The sequence below is a fragment of the Salvelinus sp. IW2-2015 genome, linkage group LG26 (assembly GCF_002910315.2).
Source record: "Salvelinus sp. IW2-2015 linkage group LG26, ASM291031v2, whole genome shotgun sequence".
Taxonomy (NCBI): Eukaryota; Metazoa; Chordata; class Actinopteri; order Salmoniformes; family Salmonidae; genus Salvelinus; species Salvelinus sp. IW2-2015.
The window spans coordinates 35,397,496-35,422,288 of NC_036866.1; the positions used below are offsets into that span (position 1 = coordinate 35,397,496).

Here is a 24,793-nt window from a genome sequence, read left to right on the forward strand (position 1 = left end):
TTGGGTTCAGGTCTGGAGACTGGCTAGGCCACTCCAGGACCTTGAGATGCTTCTTACGGAGCCACTCCTTAGTTGCCCTGGCTGTGTGTTTTGGGTCGTTGTCATGCTGGAAGACCCAGCCACGACTCCTCTTCAATGCTCTTACTGAGGGAAGGAGGTTGATGGCCAAGATCTCGCGATACATGGCCCCATCCATCCTCCCCTCAATACGGTGCAGTCGTCCTGTCCCCTTTGCAGAAAAGCATCCCCAAAGAATGATGTTTCCACCTCCATGCTTCACGGTTGGGATGGTGTTCTTGGGGTTGTACTCATCCTTCTTCTTCCTCCAAACACGGCGAGTGGAGTTTAGACCAAAAAGCTCTATTTTTGTCTCATCAGACCACATGACCTTCTCCCATTCCTCCTCTGGATCATCCAGATGGTCATTGGCAAACTTCAGACGAGCCTGGACATGCGCTGGCTTGAGCAGGGGGACCTTGCGTGCGCTGCAGGATTTTAATCCATGACGGCGTAGTGTGTTACTAATGGTTTTCTTTGAGACTGTGGTCCCAGCTCTCTTCAGGTCATTGACCAGGTCCTGCCGTGTAGTTCTGGGCTGATCCCTCACCTTCCTCATGATCATTGATGCCCCACGAGGTGAGATCTTGCATGGAGCCACAGACCGAGGGTGATTGACCGTCATCTTGAACTTCTTCCATTTTCTAATAATTGCGCCAAGAGTTGTTGCCTTCTCACCAAGCTGCTTGCCTATTGTCCCTGTAGCCCATCCCAACCTTGTGCAGGTCTACAATTTTATCCCTGATGTCCTTACACAGCTCTCTGGTCTTGGCCATATGGAGAGGTTGGAGTCTGTTTGATTGAGTGTGTGGACAGGTGTCTTTAATACAGGTAACGAGTTCAAACAGGTGCAGTTAATACAGGTAATGAGTGGAGAACAGGAGGGCTTCTTAAAGAAAAATGAACAGGTCTGTGAGAGCTGGAATTCTTACTGGTTGGTAGGTGATCAAATACTTATGTCATGCAATAAAATGCAAATTAATTACTTACAAATCCTACAATGTGATTTTCTGGATTTTTGTTTTAGATTCCGTCTCTCACAGTTGAAGTGTACCTATGATAAAAATTACAGACCTCTACATGCTTTGTAAGTAGGAAAAACTGCAAAATCGGCAGTGTATCAAATACTTGTTCTCCCCACTGTATATACCTCACAGTAATAAGACTCTCTGACTGGCTATAACTTCAGAACAAAGTAGACTACAAATACAAAGTTGCCAAAGTCTTTGCAATTGATACAAAAGGGTGACGTATAAAAAATGGGTAACACTTCATTTTGAGGGGTCCTTATAACTGTGTAATTTCATTGTAAAGTATTGGAGTTAATTGTAATAACTCATATTTACACTGTAATAACATGTAATTGCAGTCTGTAATTACAGAGGTGTAACAACAAATGCTTGTTACCATGCTTGTTGCAAATGGGAAAGTCTCCACTGAAATGACCAATTTAGTGTTTAGTTGCTTCTCAGCTACATCCGATTTAAGTAAGAACWGTCACAAAAGGCRGTAATCTCTTGTGGACAGATGCGCTGGGTGTCCAAGATTAGAAAGGTTGAAGGCTCAATAGGCATTCTTCAAAATCTCCAATCAATGTTGTTGCTAGCACTTACCTCCCCAAAAAGTGTACCATCTGGCTTAACTTGGTTGAGTTTACAAAAACAGATCAGATATAGGTCAATCTCACTGATTGGGGTCTACCATACTGGTGTCATCAAATTAGATTTGTCACATGCGCCGAATACAATAGCTGTAGACCTGACAGTAAAATGCTTACCTTCAAGCCCTAAACCAACAATGCAAATAAGAAATAAAAGTAATAAATAAAGAGTAAAATAACAATAGTGAGGCTATATACAGGGGGTACCGGTACAGAGTCAATGTGCGGGGGCACCGGTTAGTCGAGGTAATATGTACACCGATGAGACGGCCTATAGGGAGGAGGTCAGAGAACTGGCAGTGTAGTGCCAGGACAACAACCTGTCCCTCAATGTGAGCAAGACAAAGGAGCTGATCGTGGACTAGAGGAAAAGGCGGGCCGAACAGGCCTCCATTAACATCAACGGGACTTTAGCGGAGCGGGTCGAGAGTTTCAAGTTCCTTGGTGTACACATCACCAACATACTAACATGGTCCAAACATACCAAGACAGTCGTGAAGAGGGCAAGACAAAACCTTTTCCCCCTCAGGAGACTGAAAAGATTTGACATGGTCCCCCAGATCCTCAAAAGGTTCTACAGCTGCACCATCGAGAGCATCCTGACCGGTTGCATCACCGCCTGGTATGGCAACTGCTCGGCATCTGACCGTAAGGCGCTACAGAGGGTAGTACGAACGGCCCAGTACATCACTGTGGCCAAGCTTCCTGCCATCCAGGACCTATATAATGGGCGGTGTCAGAGGAAAGCCCATAAGATTGTCAGACTCCAGTCACCCAAGTTATAGACTGTTTTCTCTGCAATCGCATCAGACAATTTACATTGACACCCCCCTCCCCTCTTGTACACTGCTGCTACTCGCTGTGTGTTTATCTATGCATAGTCACTTCGCCCCCACCTACATGTACAGATTACCTCAACTACCCTGTACCTCTGCACACTGACTCGGTACCGGTGCCCCCTGTATATAGCCTCGTTATTCTTATTGTGTTACTTTATATTTTAGCCTACTTCGTAAATAATTTCTTTTTCTTGAACTGCACTGTTGGTTAAGGGCTTGTAAGTAAGCATTTCACAGTAAAGTCTACACTTGTATTAAGCGCATGTGGCAAATAAAGTTTGATTTGATGTAGGTAGAGTTATTAAAGTGACTATGCATAGATAATAACAGAGTAGCAGCAGTGTAAAAGAGGGGAAGGTGGGGAGGCAATGCAAATAGTCTGGGTAGCCATTTGATTAAATGTTCAGGAGTCTCATGGCTTGGGGGTAGAAGCTGTTTAGAAGCCTCTTGGACCTAGACTTGGCGCTCCGGTACTGGTTGCCGTGTGGTAGCAGAGAGAACAGTCTATGACTAGGGTAGCTGGAGTCTTTGACAATTTTTAGGACCTTCCTCTGACACTGCCTGGTATTATCACGTTTAAGGTAAGACCCAAACCTCTCCTTCGGTCCATAACCCTCCCAGTCAACCAGGTACTGGAATCCCCTGCCCAAGGTCGAACCTTCTGGAAAAAGGAGACAAAGAACTGTAAGACAGGTCAAGCCAGCGCATCTGGATACCGGTCAGTGCTGCAGAAGCGAAGTGGCCCGGGCCTTACTGAACCCCTCCCGGAGGTCCTGGTACTCCGCGGGGCTGGAGGAAAGGTCCGGGGCAATTTCCAAGCCCCCAGGAAGACGTCCCGGGGCAGGCAAAGCTGACTTCAGGCAATGAGTGTGGCAGGACGGGCTCCAGCCCACAATGGCACCAGTAGCCCAGTCAATAGAGGGATTGTGTCGCTGGAGCCAAGAAAATCACTTTTCACTTTCTCCACTGCAACCCCGTCGATGTGGATGGGGTCGTGCTCCCTCTTTCGTCTCCTGAAGTCCACGATCAGCTCCTTCATTTTGTTAACGTTGATGGAGTTTATGTCCGTAAACACTCCAGCCAGCTGGTCTGCGCATGCTCTGAGGATGTGGCTAAGGATACCGTCTGGGCCGGCAGCCTAGCGAGCGTTAACACGCTTAAATGTTTTACGTTGGCCACAGAGAATGTGAGCCCACAGTTCTCGGGAGCAGCCTGCGTCGGTGGCATTGTTATCTTCAAAACGGGAGGTGTTTAGCTTGTCCAGTGGCAAGACGTCGGTGTCCTCAATGTGACGGCTTTTCCCTTAGTAATCCGTGATTGTCTGGAGTCCTTGCCACATACGGCTCATGTCTGAGCCATTGAAATGCGACTCCAATCCCCAGTAGAAGCAATCCTTCATAGGAATGAATGGTATTCTACAGTATTTCAGTTAAATGTTTCAAGTACAAAATGACATGTATTTGTTGTAGTGGGGACAGTAGCATTAGTAATTTCCCAAAATGGTACATAAAAACAATTTATTTTATGTATTTTTTTATATATATTTGTAAAGTATTTATTAAGGTTACTGTAATAGAATAACGCTAACTACCTATGCCAAATCGTCCAGCATAATTAATGAGTTAATGAGAGAGAGCGCGAGGTGGAACATCAGATGAGGTTTTCATAGACCAGTATACTCTACACTGGTTGGTTGGTGACAGCTCACATGGGCCGTGTTGACTGGCGCAACCACCTGTCAATCACAACGTACATTGCCAGGTTACCACTTGCGCGATGTCCACCTGTTAGTTGTCATAGCGGGTAAGTTTAAATGTCTTTCTTTTATGGCTAGCTGGCAAGCTTTTTTCTGCTTTGTAATACGTTTTTGGAAGCTATTGTCCAAGTCATTGTTATTAAGAGTTTGTAACTATAATGTTTTAGTCTGATGCTAGCTATGAAAATCAATTAGGGAAAGTTATTTTCCATACAGTCGGTATAGAGCCATAGCTAGCTAACGCACTTTTGTACATCGCGCATATTACAGCTCACAACTGTAATATGATAACCATTGTAAAGCACAATTTCTCTCCTTTCCAGAAAAATCAGTGTTGAGACCTTCTTGCTGCCCGTCTCTGCATGATTGCAGAAGGCAATGAGCTCCGTCGGCTCTTTTTAAAAATGGCGGGTGGGGAAGCGAAACCTACTGTGATAGGGAAAGGGGGAGACAAGCCATGTGGGTAAACTACTTTTTTCACCCGACCTGTCCAACCTATCATCTCTAAAATGTTAATAAAACACTATAAAGAGTGATATAATGTGTCATCAGTCAGTTTGCCTCTTCCACCTGTAACCCAACCCCCCTCTAAATCAGAGAGGTGCGGGGKCTGCCTTAATCGACATCCACGGGGAACAGCAGGTTATAAACTGCCTTGCTCAGGGGCAGAACGACAGACTTTTATTTTGTTCGCTCGGGGATTCAATCCTGCAACCTTTCGATTACTGGCCCAACGCGCTAACCACTAGGCTAACTGCCGCCATTACATACCGATTGGAAGGTTTGTGTCGAATTTGAATCAGATTTTTAGGGCGCCGCTAAAGTTATCTTCAGAAGTAAACAGCTGCTTTTGAGAGTCATGATGTCTTGCAGTGATGATGCAAAAAATGAATGCATTCAGTTGAATAATTGACTAGGTATCCCCCTTACCCTGTCCCTTTCTTGTTATTAATCTGCGAGAGAAGCGCTATAGAGAGAGAGAGAGAGAGGCTATACGACACAGAATGAGTTGCATAATGCGTACGTTACGTCATGGTACATCACAATTTAACGTATAGCGTCAGAGGGGTCCGTTTTTTAAACGTTTCTCCAATACTATCGGGCCATTACCATGTCAATCAACGCTTGACTATATGCGTAGTTCATTTTTGATGCCAACACAGTCGCAACAGTCCCATTAGTTTTCATTGCTGCCTCGTTTGAATGCCGCGGTTGCGCAAATTTGTACGGAATGGGGTTAGTCAACAGTAGCTAGCTAGCTAGCATAATTGTTAGAAAAGTAATCATTCATCTGCTAAGACCTAGCAACTGACATAAATCCTATGATTTATTGTTCACCCAGTTAGAACTGGAGTTTTAGTCGAACCACAACTGAAGGTAGAAAATAATTTGTTTGGCTTTGACATTGGCTGCATTCTGTGAATGTGTATCCACTGCCCTTTTGATTAATGTAAACTCTATCTAAACCTTTTACAATCGTCTGTCCCCACTCTCCAGGCTGCAATCCACTCCCAGTTAGATGGGGTCTGTTCAGGCCTCTATCAGCTCCCTGGGGGACATGAAGGACATCCAGAACTCTCTGGCAGAAGTCAGCAATGACTGRAGGCAAGGCATCAACACCATTGAACCTGCCGTATGTAAAATATGCTGGGATGCAACACAGTCAGCTTACCTCAGCCATGGAGAATCTGAAGAATATATTTTCAGGTATGTTCCGCTGCAGCCATTACATGCCACTTGATTGGGAACTATTATTGTTGGCTTGCATTGCATTTGATGTGAGAGTACTGTTACATTGTATTAGTGTATTTTCCCTCAACTGTGTCCTCAATTAATACTTACAAAAGTATTTCTGTACTGCTCTCTCTGTGACTCATGTATAGGGCCCTGTGTTTTGGTTAACAGTTTCGCTAAGCAGTTACCCTCAAACAACTTGTTTGAAGGTGAAATCACAGTAGGAGAAAACCTAAAACCTTAGATTTTTGTTACAGCAGCACACTGACATTATAAAAGGCAAGGGGTTGAATGGGCCAACATGAAGGGTGACTACCTCATGAAGCTAGTGGAGAGAATGCCAGGAGTGTGCAAAGCTGTCAAGGCAAAGGATGGCTACTTTGCAGAATCTCAACTATAAAATATATTTTGATTTGTTTAACACTGTTTTTGGTTACTTCATGATTCCATATGTGTTTTTCATAGTTTTGATGTCTTCACTATTATTCTACAATGTAGAAAATAGTCAAAATAAAGAAAAACCCATGAATGAGTAGGTGTGTCCAAACTGGTACTGTAACTCCAAATAAAACATTTGAACCCATTATGTTTTTGTTGTCATAAGTCTTTGTATTGCTTGTACCAACTGAGACACGTGTAGAACTGTCTGTCTTTGCATACTGTGGGGCAAAAAAGTATTTAGTCAGCCACCAATTGTGCAAGTTCTCCCACTTAAAAAGATGAGAGAGGCCTGTAATTTATCATAGGTACACTTCAACTATGACAGACAAAATGAGAGAAAAAATCCAGAAAATCACATTGTAGGATTTTTAATGAATTTCTTTGCAAATTATGGTGGAAAATAAGTATTTGGTCAATAACAAAAGTTTATCTCAATACTTTGTTATATATCCTTTGTTGGCAATGACAGAGGTCAAACGTTTTCTGTAAGTCTTCACAAGGTTTTCACACACTGTTGCTGGTATTTTGGCCCATTCCTCCATGCAGATCTCCTCTGGAGCAGTGATATTTTGGGGCTGTTGCTGGGCAACACGGACTTTCAACTCCCTCCAAAGATTTTCTATGGGTTGAGATCTGAGAGGACTGGCTAGGCCACTCCAGGACCTTGAGATGCTCTTACGAACCACTCTCCTCGTTGCCTGGGCGGCATGTTGTGTTTGGGATCATTGTCATGCTGAAAGACCCAGCCACGTTCATCTTCAATGCCCTTGCTGATGGAAGGAGGTTTTCACTCAAAATCTCACGATACATGCCCCATTCATTCTTCCTTTACACGGATCAGTCGTCCTGGTCCCTTTGCAGAAAAACAGCCCAAAGCATGATGTTTCCACCACCATGCTTCACAGTAGGTATGGTGTTTTTGGATGCAACTCAGCATTCTTGTCCTCCCAACACGACGAGTTGAGTTTTTACCAAAAAATTTATATTTTGTTCATCTGACCATTGACATTCCTCCAATCTTCTTCTGGATCATCCAAATGCTCTCTGAGCAAACTTCAGACGGGCCTGGACATGTACTGGCTTAAGCAGGGGGACCACGTCTGGCACTGCAGGATTGTGTCCCGTCGGCGCGTAGTGTGTTACTGATGGTAGGCTTTGTTACTTTTGGTCCCAGCTCTCTGCAGGTCATTCACTAGGTCCCCCGTGTGGTTCTGGGATTTTTGCTCACCGTTCTTGTGATCATTTTGACCCCACGGGTGAGATCTTGCGTGGAGCCCCAGATCGAGGAGATATCAGTGGTCTTGTATGTCTTCCATTTCCTAATAATTGCTCCCACAGTTGATTTCTTCAAACCAAGCTGCTTACTATTGCAGATTCAGTCTCCCAGCCTGGTGCAGGTCTACAATTTTGTTTCTGGTGTCCTTTGACAGCTCTTTGGCTTGGCCGTAGTGGAGTTTGGAGTGTGACTGTTTGAGGTTGTGGACAGGTGTCTTTTATACTGATAACAAGTTCAAAACAGGTGCCATTATACAGGTAACGAGTCGAGGACAGAGGAGCCTCTTAAAGAGAAGTTACGTCGTGAGAGCCAGAAATCTTGCTTGTTTGTAGGTGACCAAATACTTATTTTCCATAATTTGCAAATAAATTCCCTTTAAAATCCTACAATGTGATTTTCTGGAGAGAAAAAAATCTCATTTTGTCTGTCATAGTTTAAGTGTACCTATGATGAAATTACAGGCCTTCATCTTTTTAAGTGGGAGAACTTGCACAATTGGTGGCTGACTAAATACTTTTTTGCCCCACTGTACATAGTCCAGATAGCATAGTAGCCCACACATGTATAGTCCTTTTACCCCTAATTGTATCGTCACGGTCTAAGTCTCATTACTTAAAGGGCTGTGAAAACAATGCACACAATATTGAGATGCAAGCCAGGTGCATCAATCAAATGTATTAATAAAGCCCTTTTTACATCAGCAGATGTCACAAAGTGCTATACAGAAACCCAGCTTAAAACCCCAAACAGCAAGCGAAGTAGGTGGCTAGGAAAAACTCCCTAGAAAGGCAGGAACCTAGGAAGAAATCTGGAGAGGAACCAGGCTCTGAGGGGTGGCCAGTCCTCTTCTGGCTGTGCCAGGTAGAGATTATAAGAGTACATGGCCATTAAGGCCTGAATGTTCTTCAAGATGTTCAAACGTGCATAGATGACCAGCAGGGTCAAATAATAATCACTGGTTGTAGACGGTGCAACAGGTCAGGACCGCGGGAGTAAATGTCAGTTGGCTTTTCATAGCCGAGCATTCAGAGGTTGAAGGAGAGGATTGAAAACTGCAGGTCCGGGACAAGGTAGCACGTCCAGTGAACAGGTCAGGGTTCCATAGCCACAGGCAGAACAGTTGAAAYTGGAGCAGCAGTACGGCAAGGTAGCATGTCTGGTGAACAGGTCAGGGTTCCATAGCTACAGGCAAAACAGCAGGAATTTGATCAACAGCACAACCAGGTGGAATGGGGACGGGGACAGCCAGGAGTCATCAGGCCAGGTAGTCCTGAGGCAAGGTCCTAGGACTCAACTCCTCCGGGACCTGATGTAGGATCATCAGGTCCCGGATGTAGGATCTTCTGGGCCTTTCCCAGTCATGCAGGACAAAATTTGCAGCTGTGCATCTCAGTGAAGACCACTACTGAGTTGGGTGTAGGATATGGTGGTAGTACTTCAGGGGAGTTGGTGCAGAGGGCCTAGTAGAACAGAATGTGACCCTTCTCTCTCAGTAGCCTTCTGGAGACAGCAACAAAGCTAGGCCCCTCTTGGTTCTCACTGGCAAAGACTGTCCTGCACCCTGATGGTAGGAAGGTGCACTTTTTAAACATTATGGTACGAAAACCCATAGACAAATGGCTTGAAACAGAGCAATTACACAGAGCTCAGGTTCAGATTAGTGTTTAGATTTCATGTTAGACTCACCAATTCCAATCTTCACCCAAAGATTGTAAATGAACCCATTTTAAATGACAGCACACCTAATGTGACTGGAACGAACTGCAAAAATCACTAAAGCTGGAGACTTTCCTCCCTCACTAGCTTTAAGCACCAGCTGTCAGAGTAGCTCACAGATCACTGCACCTGTACATAGCTCATCTGTAAATAGCCCATCCAATCTACCTCATCCCCATACTGTATTTATTTATTTATCTTGCTCCTTTGCACCCCAGTATCTCTACTTGCACATTCATCTTCTGCACATTTTACCCTTCCAGTGTTTAATTGCTATATTGTAATTACTTTGCCACCATGGCCTATTTATTGCCTTACCTCTCTTATCCTACCTCATTTGCACATGCTGTATATAGATTTTTTTCTACTGTATTATTGATTGTATGTTTGTTTATTCCATGTGTAACTATGCTGTTGTGTCAAACTGCTTTGCTTTATCTTGGCCAGGTCACAGTTGCAAATGAGACTTGTTCTCAACTAGCCTACCTGGTTAAATAAAGGTGAAATAAAAAACATCAAGCGAATGGGTCAAAATGGTCAAATTCTCATGGTATACAGCACGTGTCAATGAAGGTTAGTTACAAGTGAATGTTGGAACACATCACTGAGTAACTGCCTTCTTATTTTCAAGCATGGTGGTGGCTGCATCATGGTAAGGGTATGCTTGACATCGGCAAAGACTTGGGAGTTTTTCAGGATGAAAATATACATAAGCACAGGCAAAATCCTTGAGGAAAATTGCTTCAGTCTGCTTTACACCAGGCACTAAGAGAGGAATTCACCTTTCAGCAGGACAATGATCTACAACACAAAGCCAAATCTACACTGGAGTTGCTTACCAAGAAAACAGTGAATGTTCCTGAGTGGCCATGTTCCAGTTTTGACTTACTGTAAATCTGCTTAAAAATCTATGGCAAGACTTGAAAATTGCTGTCTAGCCATGATCCCCAACACCTTGATAGAGCTTGAATAATTTTGAAAAGAATTGGCAAATGTTGCACAATACAGGTGTGCAAAGCTCTTATGAGACCTACCCAAGAAGACTCACAGCTGTAATCACTGCCAAAGGTGTTTCTCAGGGGGGTGAATACTTATCTAATCAAGTTATTAGGGATGGATCAACATTTACAGAATGGTTACCTGGAGGAAAATGTGGGGGGGGGTCATGCTTTTTCAATTTCCAAGGGAGGGCCATGTAATTGATGAAATTTCAATATTTCTCAGTGTTTTCGAATTAGTTGCTTATTAGGTTATATATCGATGTGTGCCCMATGCCTTCCCTCATCTGATTGGTCCGTGATGCTTTATGCTAGAAACAAGCTGTAAAATAACCGTGAAAGACGTGACTCTGATGCATATGGGGATATCATCGTTTACTTTCTTTGACATTCAGAGGCTGAGCTACAACCTTCTATAGCCGAGGACACAAAACATGTAATCTAATTCTGTCAATATCAATTGATTAAGCTATTCACTTTCTGTACAATAGAAGGTGTTTAAACCCAGACAGCTTTTAGGGAAACACTTGTGGACACTGCAGAAGAGTAGCCAGCAGTTAAAGCTTCCATTTTTCTTTTTGGAGAAATATGATAAGATGAACACAGGCATATCTCTCTGTCCATTCTTAGCCTGTAATTTCGGTCATTTTTGTGGTATTAAAGAATATTCTGCTAATATGTCAAATGAAGTAGAATTGCATGAAATATTTCTAAAACACAATTTTTTTCTCGGACCTGCAAATACGATGATGCAGTCGGTTCATTCAATGCTTTTACTATAAAGGAGATCTTTCCACCTCCACTCTTGTCCACAGTGGTCTGTGAACCCACAACCTTCTGGTCTGCTGTTAAATGTATGCATTGCCATGTAATGATTACAGAACGAAGATTAATTTCTCATTTCTACTGTTTTTTTTTCAACTGTTCTGGGAGTGTTTATGTAATATATTTTTAGATGAAGGGGGGCCATCCATTTTCATTTCAGAGAGGTCTGATTCTCTCCATGTAAGCCTTGTTATGAATAACATTCATTCCCTTAGTGTTTTATTTTCCATTAAACCTTTAGAACCCATAGCGGCCGTCGACGGCCTTTCTTTAAATTACTATAGCGACCGCAAACGGCCTTGTTTTTCTAACAATAATATCTGTGTCAATATCGCAAAATGAACTTACTAACAACCTGTTGTCGTATTCGCGTGGTTGTTGTCATCAACCAGAAACAGGGTATGCGGTCATTTTGACTTTTCAAATGACAGAGCCGAAACGGACAGGACTTTTCACTGTGAAAGAGGCTGTATCTACGTATTCGGTGACATCCTTGCACTTTGAAAAAGCAATGGTGAGTGAAATAAGTAAACAGCAGATATATACTACCGTTCCAAAGTTTGGGGTCACTTAGAGATGTCCTTGTTTTGAAAAGAAAAKGAAWTTTTTTTGTTCATTAAAATAACATCAAATTGATCAGAAATACAGTGTAGATATTGTTAATGTTGTAATTGACTATTGTAGCTGGAAACGGCTGATTTAAAAAATAAATACAAATAATAATAATATCTATATAGGCGTACAGAGGCACATTATCAACAACCATCACTCCTGTGTTCCAATGGCACGTTGTGTTAGCTAATCCAAGTTTATCATTTTAAAAGGCTAATTGATCATTAGAAAACTCTTTTGCAATTATGTTAGCACAACTGAAAACTGTAGTTCTGATTTAAAGAAGCATTAAAACTGGCCTTCTTTAGACTAGTTGAGTATCTGGAGCATCAGCATTTGTGGGTTTGATTACGGGCTCAAAATGGCAAGAAACAAAGAACTTTCTTCTGAAACTCGTCAGTCTATTCTTGTTCTGAGAAATGGAGGCTATTCCATGCAAGAAATTACCAAGAAACTGAAGATCTTGTACAACTCTGTGTACTACTCCCTTCACAGAACAGCTCAAACTGGCTCTAACCAGAATAGAAAGAGGCGTAGGAGGCCACAGTGCACAACTGAGCAAGAGGACAAGTACATTAGAGTGTCTAGTTTGAGAAACAGACGCCTCACAAGTCCTCAACTGGCAGTTTCAGTAAATAGTGCCCGCAAAACACCAGTCTCAACGTCAACAGTGAAGAGGCAACTCTGGGATGCTGGCCTTCTAGTGTCTATGTTCTTTTGCTCGTCTTAATCTTTTCTTTTATTGGCCAGTCTGAGATATGGCTTTTTCTTTGCAACTCTGTCTAGAAGGCCAGCATCCCGGAGTCGCCTCTTCACTGTTGGCGTTGAGACTGGTGTTTTGCGGGTACTATTTAATTAAGCTGTGTGAGAGAGAGATTATGTACCTGACCACAATTGTGTCCTCTCCCTCTGTTACTCTGTTCCTCTAGGTCAGTGAAAGTGAGGGAAGTGATATGGCGAATCAGGGCTCAGCAACAAAAGGCAGGGAGTAAGAGGAGTTACAGATGATTACAGGGATAGAGATGTGGAGCAAGGAGGGAGGAGTGGAGCAAGAGTAGAGTGGAGGGGGAGAGGAGAGTTAAGAGGAGGGAGCGGAGAGTGTCCTTGGTTTTTGAGCCATGCATGTTTGAAATGTGTGAGAAAATGAGCTTTAACTTGAAAATTCTCTGTAATCTACAGCAGCATTCTAGAATTCTATAGGGGTCTAAAGAGTTAACAACCAACTAGTTCGCTGTCTATATACAGACAAACACTGCAACTATTTCCATGAGACAGAAAGCAATCATTTGAGCTCCACTGCGAATGTGCTCGCCTGTACCAACCAAGTTATCATGACATGACAGAGTTTGCTAATCTGTGAGCCATTTCACAGCATCAAACATCTACAACACCAAACATATAACTGCTGTTTACTTTTTTCCCTCACCTCGACATCATCRCTTTTCAAAGTRCAAGGACGTGTGCAAATCCGTATCACCAGCCAACATAGATACAGACTCTTTTACAGTGAAAAGTAATGTCTGCTTAAAAGCTGTCATTTTGAGTAATGAAGGAAAGAAAAAATGTTCAGAAGTCAAATGACAGCATACCGTGTTTCTGGTTGATGACAACAGCCACGCAAATACGACAACAGGTTGTTACCAAGTTAATTTAGCATTGACACAGATATTATTGTTTGGGGAAAAAAGGCTGATTGCTATAGTAATTTAAAGAAAGGCCGTCGACGGCCTCCATGTGTACTAAAGGGTTTTAATTTTAAAAAAGATATCAMATTTTTCTTCCACTTTGACATTAAAGAGTATTTTGTGTAGATCCTTGACAAAAAAATGGCAGGTCCATTTGAATCCCACTTTGTAACAACAAGGGAGGTGTAGGCTTTCTAAAGGCACTGTATGTATTCAAATTACAGCACTGAGTTTCCTGAAGAGGAAGCGCTCCCTCTTTCCTCTCGTTTGTGTTTTTCAAAGAAACTCTTTTCTACATCATGGCTTTGACACACTCAACCAACTATCTGYGATGGGCCTTGCTGGTCATCTCCTAAACACATTAGATAAATACAAGATACAACAAATGACTGTCACACAATATCCAGAAAGACTTAATCCAGTAGAAACGGGCAGATATCTTTAAATCAAATTGTATTGGTCACATACTCATGGTTAGCAGATGTTAATGCGAGTGTAGCGAAATGCGTGTGCTTCTAGTTCCGACAGGGCAGTAATATCTAACAAGTAATCTAACACTTCCACAGCAACTACCTAATACACACAAATCTAAGTAAACAGATGGAATAAGAATATATGAATATATGGATGACCGAGTGGCATAGGCAAGATGCAATAGATGGTATAAAATACAGTATATACATATGAGTAATGCAAGATATGTAAACATTATTAAAGTGGCATTATTAAAGTGACTAGTGATCCATTTATTAAAGTGGCCAATGATTTCAAGTCTATGTAGGCAGCAGCCTCTCTGTGTTAGTGATGGCTGTTTAACAGTCTGATGGCCTTGAGATAGAAGCTTAAAACATTCCACCTTATCAACTGCTGTCCCGTCAATGTGGATAGGGGTGTGCTCCCTCTGCTGTTTCCTGAAGTCCACCATAATTTCCTTTGTTTTGTTGACGTTGAGTGAGAGGTTGTTTTCCTGACACCACACTCCGAGTGCCCTCTCCTCCTCCCTGTAGGCTGTCTCGTCATTGTTGGTAATCAGGCCCACTACTGTTGTGTCGTCTGCAAACTTCATGATTGAGTTGGAGGTGTGCATGGCCACGCAGTCATGGGTGAACAGGGAGTACAGGAGGGGGCTGAGCACGCACCCTAGTGGGGCCCCAGTGTTGAGGATCAGGGAAGTGGAGACGTCTGACACCACCTGGGAGGGCGGCCCGTCAGGAAGCACCCACGCTGTTCAGGGTCCTCTCTATGGCAGCACCATTCTGAGAGGGCTCTGTGGATTTAGAGTACTTCCTTTTTAGACTGTTGATAAACTCCCTGTCAGCAGATGTATGGTTATACATTAGCCACATTTGGTCAGAGAATGTATGAATTAACATATATTCCTATTTACATTGAAATACCTGTGGGACTCAATTAAATGTCTTTCAGTTGCTGATGATGGCAGTCATGTACTGGACTGAGGGAGCTGCCGGTTTCTTAATTGCTCTTCTCTGTACCTGAACATCCAATATTTGACATTTGTAGACGAGATGTACAGTACATTGAATTCCCTGAGATACTTTTACTAACCTCAGGTTAAAGTCATGACCAAAAACATAATTATTGAGACAATTTTTCTAAGCTTTCTTACTTGATGAGGAATGAGTTCATCTATTTTAAATAGACCTTCATGACCTGCTCTTTGAAGGTCTCGTCGATCTGGGAACTCAGACACATCAGATGTGAGGAGAGAGAGGACAAACCAGATGTCAGATTCTCTCTCCTGACAATACGTGGACTTCAGGAAACAGCAGAGGGAGCACCCCCCCTATCCACATCAATGGGACAGCAGTGGAGAAGGTGGAAAGTGTTAAGTTCCTTGGTGTACATATCACAGACAAACTGAAATGGTCCACGCACACAGACAGTGTGGTGAAGAAGGCGTAACAGCTCCTCTTCAACCTCAGGAGGCTGAAAAAATGTGGCTTGTCACCGAAAACTCTCACTAACTTTTACAGGTGCACAATTGAGAGCATCCTGTCGGGCTGTATCACCGCCTGGTACGGCAACTGCACCGCCCACAACTGCAGGGCTCTCCAGAGAGAGGTGCGTTCTGCACAACGCATCACCGGGGGCAAACTACCTGCCCTCCAGGACACCTACAACACCCGATGTCATAGGAAGGCAAAAAAGATAATCAAGGACAATAACCACACGAGCCACTGCGTGTTCACCCCGCTACCACCCAGAAGGCGAGGTCAGTACAGGTGCATCAAAGCTGGGACAGAGAGATTGAAAATCAGCTTCTATCTCAGGCCATCAAATATGAAAGAAATTCAGGCTGATGCAAGAAACAGGGATACGGTATATCTATATCAGGGATGGGCAACTGGGGCCCTTTTGAAGGCCCTCGGAACAATGTAATTTTTTTAGCAAAACTCGTTTAGGGTCTCAACTTAATGTAGCAAGTTAGAATAGTAGAATGTGCAAGGTGTACTTTCAAAACGTGGTTGTGCATCATAAATTTTTCTCTTATGTTAGTCACTGATAGTCACTCAATTAGCCCATGTCAGCTAAAAAAAATTTGATTGGTGAATTAGTCTAGCGGCCAGCTATTTTAATCTCACGAGTCACCATCCCGGATCCGGGAGCACCCTCATCAGTAAAAAAGCTGACTAGCATAGCGCCACAAGTAAATACTAGCATCTAAATATCATGAAATCACAAGTCCAAGACACCAGATGAAAGATACACATCTTGTGAATCCAGCCATCATTTCTGATTTTTAAAATGTTTTACAGGGAAGACACAATATGTATTTCTATTAGCTAACCACGATAGCAAAAGACCCAACTTTTTTTTCACAATTTTTTTACTGCATAGGTAGCTATCACAAATTCGACCAAATAAAGATATAAGTCACTAACCAAGAAACAACTTCATCAGATGACAGTCTGATAACATATTTATTGTATAGCATATGTTTTGTTCGAAAAATGTGCATATTTCAGGTATAAATCATAGTTTTACATTGCAGCCACCATCACAAAATCTCACCAAAGCAGCTAGAATAACTACAGAGACCAACGTGAATTACCTAAATACTCATCATAAAACATTTATGAAAAATACACAGTGTACAGCAAATGAAAGACAAACATCTTGTGAATCCAGCCAATATTTCCGATTTTTTAAGTGTTTTACAGTGAAAACACAATATAGCATTATATTAGCTTACTACAATAGCCTACCACACAGCCGCATTCAATCAAGGAACGTTAGCGATAGCGAATAAACCAGCAAAATATATTATTTTTTTCACTAACCTTCTCAAACTTCATCAGATGACAGTCCTATAACATCATATTACACAATACATATATGGTTTGTTCGAAAATGTGCATATTTAGCGGTACAATTCGTGGTTGAACAATGTGAATACTAGCCAAACWGCMCAAAATAATCMGGATATATTTCTGACACTCACATCATCTAATCAAATAACTAATCATATACTTTACTAAAAAATACAGGTTGGACAGAAAATGAAAGATACACTAGTTCTTAATGCAACCGCTGTGTTAGATTTTTAAAAATAACCTTATTACGACATACAGCTTACGTTATAGCGAAACTGCGCCCGAATTCTGGGCGGTATATAGTCTAAAAAATTTTCGACAGAAATACGAAATAATATCATAAATGGTTCCTACTATTTGATGAGCTTCCATCAGAATCTTGTACAAGTTGTCCTTTGTCCAGAATAATCGTTGTTTGGTTGTAGAATGCCCTCTTCATCTGTAGAACGCTAGCCAACATTAGCAGTGTGGCGCAGCAGTGTCCAAATCCCCAGAACGCATCACAAAGAAAATATCGAAAATCGGAATAAACTTATATAAACTGATATAAGTCGGTTTAATATAACTAGTTGATGATGTTTTTAACACATATATCGAATAAAATCAGAGCCGGATATATCTAACGTTGATAACGAAAGGTTTTCAGAACGCAATCCAGGTGACCGATTCGAAAGAAAGAGTGGTCGCGTCACTCCAACAGGTCTTATTCGGCCTCAGATAGAGTTATACACCCCATTCCAATTCTCACTGCCTACTGACATCTAGKGGAAGGCGTATGCAGTGCATGTAGACCCATAGATTACATGCAAATTAATAAACTGACCCTGGAACAGAGTGCCCGATTTCAGATTTCTCACTTCCTGACAGGAAGTTTGCTGCAAAATGAGTTCTGTTTTACTCACAGATATAATTCAAACGGTTTTAGAAACTAGAGTGTTTTCTATCCAATAGTAATAATAATATGCATATTGTACGAGCAAGAATTGAGTACGAGGCAGTTTAATTTGGGAACGATTTTTTACAAAGTGAAAACAGCGCCCCCATATTTAACTTAGTAATCATGGTCAATTACCTGCCGGGGGCCCCCATTGATTTTGTTAGTCAGTCCCACTTAGATATCAAACTGCAAACATTTCTCTCCACCCTGTGACAAAATGTGTAGAGTTGCAGGAAATTAGCTATAAAACAGCAAATGTTCCTCTCCGTCCCATGGCAGAATGTATAGAATTCCAGCAAACACTTTAAAACTTCAACATTTTCTCCACACCCCATGGCAAAATGTGTAGAATTGCACGAAAATGTACAATATATWTWTTTTTTCATCTCCGCTGTCAAGATGGGGGCTGCAAGGTGGAGGAGGGGTACGCACGTGTGTACGCTGACCCACAAGCAACTGCGGCCCCTCATGATGGCCCTGCCCCCAACAGTTGCCCATCCCTGATCTATATGATACCTGGAAGACTATGGCTGTGACGGTGGTCTGGTGGTACCCATCTTAATCAGCCTGTCTCCTTATCTTCCTGTCCGTTAGTCTTGTCCGTCTGCAGAGTCTTGTGCAGCCAGCCTGTGATGTTGGACTGTGGAAGGGTGAGTGAGTGTAAGCTGATCTTTCTGCACAACTCAAACTTGTTTGTCTTTAATAACTATAATAATAGCTCTGGATGACCCTGCATCTCCACACTGGAACACATAATCAGTCAGATTTATAAATGAGAGAACCATGTATGTGCTGTACTGTGGACATCCGTGGCTGTCGGTGCCGTTTAAGATTATTTCTATTACAGCATATTGCATGACTGTCATTAATATTCCATTCACCCAGTTCAATGTAACATAGATAGGTTTAGGCTACTACATGATACTACAACCAATCTATGTATTGAACTTTACAATGTAGGTGCACACAGGTTGAGAGAGAAATTGAGGTGACAGACAGTGACACATTCAATACCGCCGTACACACTCTTGCCTGCATCTAGCTGATCTAGGGTGTAATCATTAGTCCAACAGTTCCAAGCGAGAGTTTCTATTGGACAGGTATGTTTATCCCCGTTTCGTTCCATTTGCTTCCGTTTAAGAAATGTTTTTCAACAGAATCGGCGGAATGAATATACCCCTGACCACGCGTAAACACAATTCACTTTCATAGCAGCCACGTTGTATTCCTTCTCACATCTATGCGCTTTTCTCCTCTCACCTTTTCCCTTCGCTTGTGGACATAAATGCACAAAACATCAGCTGTAGGAGACCAGGTGAAAAAACCTTTCCAAGCCAAACCATATCATAACAGCTACACACAGCCTACATCGTTGTCACTATATTAGCTAAAGTAACGTCATAGTCAATATAGCTAATAGAACTAATGCGTTAGTAGACCCACTACAATCATGCAGTAACGTTACAGTGTACAGTCAGTCAGTAAGCAGTTTAGCAGTTACACCGCCGTCAGCAATAAATTAATAAAGCTTACCTTGACTTGGAAGAGTTCCAGTGTTGTGTTGGATAGTCATAGTCAGCTTGCTAACATGACATCCCTCGGTTGAGCAGGTAGTTTGAGTAGGCTAAACTAGCTAGCTGCATTTGCTAGCTAAGTGAGTGAAACTGAAAGTGAAAAAAATTGAAGAAATCTCTCTCTCTGCTTCTCCTTCATTTTTTAATAAACTCATTTGTTCAAAACTCTTCAACTATTGGCCTTCCGAGTGGCGCAGCAATCTAAGCACTTTATAACAATGCTAGAGGCATCACTACAGACCCGGGTTTGATTCAAGGCTGTGTTGCAGCCGGCCGCGACCGGCAGACCCATGAGGCAGCACACAATTGGCCCAGTGTCGTCGGGTTAGGGGAGGGTTTGGCCCGGCGGGATTTCCTTGTCCCATCATTGTCTAGCGACTCCTTGTGGCGGGCTGTGCGCATGCACGCGGTCACCAGTTGATATGTTGTTTCCTCCGACACATTGGTTCGGCTGGCTTCCGGGTTAAGCGAGCAGTGTGCCAAGAAGCAGTGCGGCTTGGCAGGGTCGTGTTTCAGAGGACACATGGCTCTTGACCTTCGCCTCTACCAAGTCCGGACGGGAGCTGCAGCGATGGAGCAAGACTGTAACTACCAATTGGATATCATGAAAAAGGGGTAAAAAGTTTTAAAATATACAGTGGGGAGAACAAGTATTTGATAAAATAAATATTTGATAAAAAATCCAGAAAATCACATTGTATGATTTTTAAGTAATTAATTTGAGTCAACTACTCACCACATTTTTGTTCAAAACTGTTCAACTATTGGCCTCCCAAGTGGCGCAGTGGTCTAAGACACTGCATCTCAGTGCTAGAGGTGTCACTACAGACAACCTGGTTTKAATCCAGGCTGTATCACAACCGGCCGTGATTGGGTGTCCCATAGGGAGGTGCACAATTGGCCGGTGTAGGCAGTCACTGTAAATAAGAATTTGTAACTGACTTAACTGACTTGCCTAGTTAAATGAAGGTTAATAAAAACAAATAAATGTATGCGCTAACTGTATCTTAGGCTTTCAGTGCTAGATTAATTAGCTGATCCTTTGATTGGGTGGACAACATGTCAGTTCATGCTGCAATGTAGGACGTCCTCCTGAAGTTGTCATAATTACTGTGTAAGTCTATGGAAGGGGGTGAGAACCATGCGCCTCATAGGTTTCATATTGATGTCAATGTACCCAGAGGAGGACGGAAGCTAGCTGTCCTCCGGCTACACCACCCTACAGAGTGCTGTTGAGGCTACTGTAGACCTTCATTGCAAAATAGTGTGTTTAATAAATTATTTGGTGATGTGAATGAATATATTTAGTATAGTTTTATCCCCCAAAATTATAACTTTTTTAATGTTTTAAAATATATATGTATAATGTGTATATATATATAATGTATATTTTTATGAAATTCACTGGGGTGGATGGTCTTCCCCTTCCTCCTCTGAGGAGCCTCCACTGATGGACATTCACACACAGCAATGCACGGACACACGCACACACACACAACAATGCCTGAATCTACATTTTACACACAAATAAACTCACAAACCGCCACGAGCGAAGACACGTGTTCAATCAGTGACTATGTTCAGAGGGTCCCTGGTTCCAGCCCAAGTTGGGACAAGGAGAGGTACGGAAGCAATACTGTTACAGTACATACATTGCCAAGAATGTGCAAAGCTGTCATCAAGGCGAAGGTTGGCTATTTGAAGAATATACAATATATAATATATTTTGATTTGTTTAACACTTCTTTTGGTTACTACCTGATTCCATATGTGTTATTTCATCGTTTTGATGTCTTCATTGTTATTCTACAATGTAGAAAATATAAAAAATTAACAAAAACCCTTGAATGAGTAGGTGTTCTAAAACTTTTGACCGGTAGGTAGTATAAATTCCACATCACAATATGTTGACAAATGACTTTGAAACAACATTGATTCAACCAGTGTCTGCCCAGTGGGTAGGGTCCGAAATGGCATTGGTTCTATGATGATAACAATGACCGATAGTAGTATTTGGTACTTTCAGAGACAAACTGGTGAGGCGTTTCATCTTGAGGTGTTTCAGCAACAGAGTAGTAAATTAGTGTGTTGACTCCTTAACTTGCAGCACAGTTCCTGAGGCCAGCTGTAATATCAGTCTACTGTCTGATAGAGTCCACTGTCAGGAAGAGGCAAAGCTAGTGTCTCAGGCTGTCACACTCTGGAATTAACTAATGTGTCACCCCGCTACATAGACATAGGAAAACAGTTGTGGTAATACAGACCTTTCGCACCTTTCCAAAGCAGTTGTATTTACTGTAGTATTTGATATACTGTATCATATGCAGGGTTGGGTAAGTTACTTTCTAAATGTAATCAGTCATGTAACTTTTGGATTACCTTAACTCTGTTATGTAATCTGATTACGTTCTGTTACTTTTAGATTACTTTCCCCTTAAGAGGCATTAGAAGAAGACAAAAAGGTATGTTGCCAATTGAACGACACCTATTGCAGGATAAATCAATGTTAAAGTTTACATAGCTGGACATATTTGGATGTTTAATTTTACTTTATGGGTTGGTTATGTAGGCCTCTACTAACCCATCGCTTTCTACTACACATAATAATATGATTAAATTATATCTTTACATTAAACTAAGTCTATCAGAATTCCAGTCATTCCAATAAATGTTATACCCTTTGATCTTCAAGAATAGGACTTGGAAATATGGAAGTATAGATCAGCCAAATTGTTTTACCTGAGAATGACACCAAAACTAAGGACTTATTAGCCAGCCCTACTCTGTTGTTTATGATTTTGTTGTCATGGAGGACTGATTGGGCTCATTGATTGGAGTTGAAAAGGAAATGTGCTCATGGAATGGCATGCTTTGAGCACTACTGAGAAGTTCTATTTACATGTGAAAAATGAATGCCATATGCTGCATTTGCTTACCTTTTTGTTGGTGACACTTTGATATATTGATAATATGCAGCTGTTTAAAGGGCAAATCCACAGATGAAACAATAACAAAACGGTTGCCCTGCTGGTTTTGGTAAAAAGCTTAGGGATGAGCCTGGAGAAATGTAACCACTCAGATTAATAGACAGAGCTATGGATGCAAGGACTGACCATCCATGATATACAAATTATTGTTTTAACCATGTTATGAGGCTATACAATGTTTGTTAACATTTACAAGCTTATATTTTGGGTTCTCATGGAGTGTGAGAGTTGAACTAAACTCATGAGGCATTTATAGGTTATATTCTTCAAGAATCAATGGATATATATATATATATATATATATACAGTATAAATTATATATATATATTTTTGGACTTACAGTATAAATTATATAAGTCCAAAAATGGATGTAGCAACTACAGATTGCTCTTTTAAGTCTATCAAAAGTGTGCAAGTTTGAGCATGTGCCAGCATGAATTAGATTGAGCAATAAAAGCCCCACTTTTATTCCATAGGCTGGGATCCACGCTATGCAGCTGTTGTAAGAGCGCATTTTTCACTGGCTGTCCACTGGTTTCAAAAACAATGATTGATAAGCAGCTTAAACTTCTTGAATTCAACCATGATTGGGTTCAAATACATATTTAGATTTGTGAACAGCCATCCACAACATTTCAATCTGTAAGGTGCAAATAGCTAAATGAGAGAGCAGCAGTGTGATTCACATCAATGCGCTATGTAGATATCAATAATAAGTGATATTCGTATCGCTGTAGACTACACCACTGCTGTGATCCTTACCTCCAAGAGTTTATTAAAATTGGATAATCTTTGGATGCCGACAGCAGTCGAACCATTGCAAGACATGGACTGTAGCCTACAAAAGCCTATTCCTGCTCTTTTCCCATGAACAATCAAACACATTTGGTGTGTCATCATAGTGGTCTCTGACTTGTGGTCAGACTCGCTCAGGTGGAACAAACTTACATTTGCGCCTTTTTTCAATGCTGATTTGAATGTCATTGAAAAAACAGAGAAGTGTCAAAGATATATTTTTCACAAACATATTTTCTGAATTTAAAAGTAATCCTCAAAGTAATCATCTAGTTTTTCAAAAGTATCTGTAATCTGATTACAATATTTTAACTGGTAACGTAACGGATTACAGTAACCAGGTTTTTGTAATCCCTTACTGAGAAGTTCTATTTACATGTGAAAATGAATGCATTATGCTGCATTTGTTTACCTTTTTGTTGGTGACACTTTGATATAATGATAATATGCAGCTGTTTAAAGGGCAAATCCCTCCCCAACCCTGATCATATGGCATTCAAAGAAAAACAAATGACTCCAGGAGAATGAACAGTCAAAAGACTGTTCAGGTTGAGCTGTTTTTTTAATTGACGAAACATGTATTATGGTAGGAAAGTACAACTGTGAAATAGCACTAGATTTCGCATAGAATCTCCAAATGAATGTTCTCAATCTCAAACCTTTAATGTCTTAAAAATTATTGTCTCTGTTTCTCACTTATTATAAGTGATTATAAAGAGGTTGTGGAAACTCAGAGTTGATCTCCCTCTAGACAGTCTAGAATTCACCCACCTAGATCAATGTGTAACTGGGGGCTGTTCTTCTTATAGATGGCCTGTGTGTCTACTGCCTATCAGTGCCTGGAAGGAATTGACGTGTGGCGGCTTCACACAGGGAGTGTAACCTTTCACACTCGGCAGATAAAGGAGATGAAATGCCCCAGCCTTTTCCTCAGCTGCTAACAAGGTTGTGATTCAGGCAACCTTTTGGAGGAATCAATAATGAGGCCCATTGGTGCCAAGTCCAGGAGCTGGAGATTTTGCACTTCAAAGACCCAATTTAAGTAGTGGGCAGCCTGGCTGTTGAGAGCAAGGCTGAGGTGACTGTACCCAGAGATTGGAGCAGAAATAAATCACTTGGTCTTTTTACTTCATGCTCAGCTTGACACGGTCAACAGGTATTAGCGATGCCAATCATAGAAACCGAATCTAAGTAGGCCTATATGGATCACTGTAACTAGCGGTTGATTATTTATGTGTGATTAAGATATGCTCTGAGTCCAAGACAATGCCGTATTCTTTTTAATTGACCAGACTTGGAAGCTTGTTTCGGCCCAAGAATAATAGATGATGAAGTGGTCTTTTATTTATTTTTTTAAGTTGTGTTTTACCACAGATACCACTGCATAAATATAATTCAGTAAAGAACTAGCTCGAGAATAGGGGAGATCTATGCCACAAGGCTATTCAATTCCCTAGACACAGATGTGGTTCAAGGAATAACACTTCTCCAAAGTGGTTGTTCAGTAAAGCCAGAATTAAATGGTCGGTGACAGAGGATCCTGCACTTGTATTTGACATTCCATGT

General features: G+C 41.6%; 1 long non-coding RNA gene across 1 annotated transcript; it reads left to right on the forward strand.

The window, feature by feature from the left end:
- Window positions 1-1,428: 1,428 nt before the first annotated feature.
- LOC111952580 (uncharacterized) lies at window positions 1,429-6,629 on the forward strand. The gene is made up of 3 exons (XR_002875752.2): window positions 1,429-4,359; window positions 4,636-4,771; window positions 5,810-6,629. It is a non-coding gene; the product is annotated as an uncharacterized lncRNA (long non-coding RNA).
- The last annotated feature ends 18,164 nt before the right edge of the window (window positions 6,630-24,793 follow it).